The sequence below is a fragment of the Periplaneta americana genome, chromosome 7, assembly GCF_040183065.1.
Source record: "Periplaneta americana isolate PAMFEO1 chromosome 7, P.americana_PAMFEO1_priV1, whole genome shotgun sequence".
Taxonomy (NCBI): domain Eukaryota; kingdom Metazoa; phylum Arthropoda; class Insecta; order Blattodea; family Blattidae; genus Periplaneta; species Periplaneta americana.
This window is the reverse complement of record NC_091123.1, coordinates 2239200-2244455: the sequence shown is the minus strand read 5'-3', so window position 1 is coordinate 2244455 and position 5256 is coordinate 2239200. Positions and strand designations below refer to the sequence as shown.

At 34.8% G+C, this 5256-nt stretch overlaps 2 non-coding genes across 2 annotated transcripts; one reads left to right on the top strand and one right to left on the bottom strand.

The window, feature by feature from the left end:
* Window positions 1-2911: 2911 nt before the first annotated feature.
* On the bottom strand, window positions 2912-2984 carry TRNAN-GUU (transfer RNA asparagine (anticodon GUU)). Its single transcript has one exon. It is a non-coding gene; the product is annotated as a tRNA-Asn (tRNA).
* Window positions 2985-3347: 363 nt separating this feature from the next.
* Window positions 3348-3420, top strand: TRNAK-UUU (transfer RNA lysine (anticodon UUU)). Its single transcript has one exon. It is a non-coding gene; the product is annotated as a tRNA-Lys (tRNA).
* Window positions 3421-5256: the final 1836 nt, after the last annotated feature.

Below are 5256 nucleotides of genomic sequence, written 5' to 3'. Positions count from 1 at the left end.
ATATCTACACCACACCGCCATTAAATGTATGAAAAAGACCCAACCCCACTTGATTAATAACTATAAAAATATTTGATTTTTAATAACATTATTATCTTACGTAAGTTTTATAGCTTCCAGTAACATATACTATATGTACTATATAGCCGCCACTCAGTAAAATATAGAAATCAAAATCTAATTTAAGTAATTCTCTATATCTACTTATATAACCTCAAAACGTTTCACTTTCATATCATCAATATAGCATTAATATGTGTAATTAATGAAAAATAGTCACATCATGGTATTAACTACAATAATATTTCATTTCTAATGGTAATAATGTCATTAATTGATGAACTAGTGGACTTACTCGTGTTAAATATGTAATATTTGTCCAGCTTACAGCTGTTTCAGTGCTTGACGCACCATCATCAGAGCCTACTAGATCGCGGCATCATCTCGAACTTCTCTGCCTGTTAGGAGGGTGTGTTTTATTGTTGGAAGGTGTTGAAGTGTGGAGTCGAATAGTGTGTGTAAGCCGGACAAATATTACATATTTAACACGAATAAGTCCACTAGTTCATCAATTAATTATATTCAAGTGTTAAAAGTGGTGTACGCAAGATTCAAAATGTAATAATGTCATCAAACCATCTCAAGTTTTGTAATTTTTAATATCCAATACACAGCTGTACCCAGAAAATTACACACCACAGAATCGAACCTGTAAATTACTTTTAGTAAGTTAAGTTTTTAATAACCAATTTAATTTGAGCTCTAAATATGTCAGCATTCTTGCAGATCATGGCCTTCGTGTAATATTGTTTACTGTAGTGTGTGTTTTGTTTTATTCTGAAATGCAATTAGCTAGTTCTCAAAACTGACGACAGATGGATTTTGGAAAATAGGAAAATTATGTTGAAAAATTGACATTTCACTGAAAAGTACTATTTTTCTGAAAAACTTTGAGTTCCAAGCTTCAAAATGAGGGGTCATTTATTAAAATCCGTTCAGCCATTTTCCCGTAATTTCCATTACCATTTCAAATTATATATAGGCTATAGATATGTTGGAATTACGTGCTTGCTTCATACTTCGCTAGCAGACTCTAATTTTGATGCTAAAAATACTAAATGTTATCACAGTTTCTATTCCAAGCAGAAAATGTTTATAGAGTTCAACAGATTCATGAGTGGATGCGGTAAAAAAACTTCAGTGTGGCTGGTAGATGATGAATTCAGGATTATTCTTCTCTGGAGATTTCAGATTTCTTTAACGAAGTAATATGATTTAGACAAAAGAACTTTATGTGGCAGTGTTACATAGAAGTATAATAACCTTTCGTATTCATTATGTTTTAATGATGCAGTATTAACATTATTAAGTTAATGCCTAGGCTATATTAACCTGTAGTAGTAGCTATTTAAAACAATAATTATAAACGAATGAAATGTTTCTTTTGCTGTTGGTTCCAACCCTCCCCCAAAAGTCTGAATTCAACACTATAAAGCAATAGGACTAGAATTATAATTTGAACATTTTTCTGGTGTTTCCAAACTTATTGAGGGAAAAAAAGGACCCTGTTGCATGATTTTACTAATATTACAGTATTAGAATAAATTTACTAATACTTTCTGTTACATAATATCCATCAGTTTACTGATATTGTTAGTGATAGTCGCTAGAAAAATTTTACAAGTTCTCCAGAGAACCATAGGCATGTCACGGCCTCTTGGACTATAACGTATATATCAGTGCCATGGTGACAACGATGGCAACTATAACAATCTAGATGGCAGTGAGTGTAAATACCGCGTAAATTAAAAAGTAATTGTTGTGTCTAAATTTTTTGCAATGGAGAAGAGAGAGGAGCAACGAAACTCAAATTGTGCTTATGAAACAAAATTAAATTCAAATTGTGCTTATGAAACAAAATTAAATGTAAAAAAATGAATATTCTTTTGTCGATTTGGCGACACATTAATATTAAAGATGACATAATTAATAGTTGAAAAGAAATATGTGAATATGGGAAATCAATTGGAGCAATACTGCAGAACAAAGATTGGACATATTCGAGAGATGTTTGGTGGCCAAATATAAAAAGGCATCAGTGGTAAGAAATAAGACTTCTATGAACAATATATAGTTACAGTTACACACTTTCTAGGAGGAGGCCTTGGTACCAGTAAGAATCCAAAACTAGATAATTAATCAGAATTTAGTTCACTATTATTGACTAACAACAAACTAACCTCACTAATTTGTAATAATGGGCGAATGCAAACTTGTAGAAAGAATATTAGACTAATAACTAATAATATTAGTTTCAATTATGCAACAAGAGCTTCTAAAATTTACTAATAATATTAATATTTTACTAGTAATTTGTAAGTTGTCTTCTTAGCATTATGCAACAGAAATATTCTACAAATTACAAATCACAAGTAAATTTACTAATTTCATTAGTTTGTAAATTATTATCCGACAGAGGTGTAATCTGGAACCCTCTTGAACCCTAATAATATGGTACCAGTCATGTGAAGAATTCCATTTCTGAGATTGCAGGGCAGAAGGGCACCTTTAAGGAGAAATTTATTACCCCTGATTATAGGACATAGGTAGAAATAATGACTGGCAGAGTTTAGCTTTGCTGTAGACGAGAAGTAACTGGTTGGCTGTTGAAGAGCTGAGCGTTTTGAATAATCAACTGTGTTGTTGTTTTACTTTCCCCATAAAGGAAGGCATGCTGAGTATTTTATTGCCTTTAAAAGCTACTGCCATGCCTCAGGAAGTTCGGATGTGATGACAAGCTTAGTGTGAACCATTAAAATGAATGAATCACCAATGGCACACACATTTTTTCATTATGCATTTTGTACGTTTCGAAATAATTCGGTTCTGAATAATTTCTAGGGAAAAATTGTTCCTGGGCCGGGCATCGAACCCGGGACCTTTGGTTTAACGTACCAACGCTCTACCAACTGAGCTACCCGGGAACTCTACCCGACACCGATCCAATTTTTCCCTCTATATCCAGAGACCTCAAAGTGGGCTGACAACCGTCAAGCAACCAACTCCGAGTGCACACTAACTCCGTGTGACTTAAATTGTGGTTTTCTGTTAACGAACAGTGGCGTGTATTATGCAAATCAAGATTTCAGGTGTAACTCCCTGTAAAGTTGATTTGAATAATTTCGAAATCTTGATTTGCATAATACACGTCACTGTTCGTTAACAGAAAGCCACAATTTAAGTCACACGGAGTTAGTGTGCACTCGAAGTTGGTTGCTTGACGGTTGTCAGCCCACTTTGAGGTCTATGGATATAGAGGGAAAATTTGGATTGGTGTCGGGTAGAGTTCCCAGGTAGCTCAGTTGGTAGAGCGTTGGTACTTTAAACCAAAGGTCCCGGGTTCGATGCCCGGCCCCGGAACAATTTTTCCCTCGAAATTATTCAAATCAACTTTACAGGGAGTTATACCTGAAATCTTGATTTGCATAATTCGGTTCTGTAATCATGTTGCAAATTATATTATTGTTTGCAATTTGTTTTCTTGAATTGCTGTTCAGAAAAATGCCCAAATCAAAATACGGTATAATATATTTGTATGTATTTAACCCATCATTGACATACGTATCTCTGGCAGAGTTTCGGTACCTGCAAGAAATATAGTTACACTTATTTGCCAACAGGGACAGAGGGTCAAGTGGTAAGCTCATCACCTCACGTGCCACCTAAGGTATTACTAGGATGCGAGAGAGGAGAAATTTGGTCCACAGGCTCTAATTTAGGTTTGGATATCTTTAACATGCCGGGAAACTCCGACATGGGACACACAGCTTAAAGTCCCTCCTGGAGGACTTGCGCTCCGGATTTTTGGATTCTGAAAAATCCTTAGACCTCAGCTGGGTTTGAACCCACAACCCTTAGGTCTAGAGGGGAGCGTTTTACCCCTAGACCACTGGGGGTGACCATTTAATATGTATGCAAATTAGAAAAAAAAACATTTTCTGTAATACAAAAATTAAGATTTTTACGATACCTACTTACAAATTGTACTATTCAAACATTGTAATATATCATTAATAATAATTATTCAGGAATTACCTACTTAAAGTAACTGTATGTACAGGATTGCTAAGGATCTAACGTAAAAGTAAGCCTGCATAAACACACTTGGCTGTTGTAACTTCCTTAATTATAAATAATTGATTAAATGGCGATCTTACTCGTGTTAATTGTGTAAGCATGTAACTCCATAAATTTCCTAGACATCACCATAACAAAAGTTGACAACAAACACACCTTCAAAATATACAGAAAATCAACCACCACCACCACACACATACACAACACATCTAACCACCCCACACAACACAAACATGCTGCATTCAGGACAATGGTACACAGATTACTGAACATACCCATGAGCCAACAACACTACAATGAGGAAGTGAACACAATCAAATACATAGCACAAGAAAACGGTTACAACCCAAACATAATAGACAACATCATAAGGAAGACAAAACAAAAACTCAACAAACACAAAAACACAAGAAATACATCACACTAACATACGAAAACAAAAACACACACAAGATCGCATCCTCATTCAGAAAGCAGAAATACAACATAGCATACAGAACAGAAAACACATTACAAAAACATCTCAACACACAAACAAATAAATACGACCACACAGGCGTATACAAACTCACATGCAATAGTTGCGACAGTTTCTACATTGGACAGACAGGCAGATCATTCCAAACTCGATACAAAGAACACATTAAAGCAATAACCAGAGGACACAATACATCTACATATGCCGAACACATAACTAATGCTAACCACACATACAATAACATAAATACAGACATGGAAATCCTACGCATACAACCCAAAAACTCAACACACTAGAATATGAAATATACAGACACACTAAAACACACCCTGATCAAATTCTTAACACACAGATCAATTTCAGAACACACACACTATTTGACAACACATTTCAACACTTTTCAACAATCGAACGCACCCACACAACAGGCAGCGAAGTTCGAGATGACGCCGAGATCTAGTAGGCTCTGAGGATGGTGTCAAGTAACATCGAAACAGCTGTAAGCCACACTTGCTTACATAATTAACACGAGTAAGACGCCATTATATCAATTATTTATATTCAAGTGTTAAAAGTTGCATACGAAAGATTGAACATGAAATAAACTCTCTTATTATTATATTTACTCTTTGACACTAAGA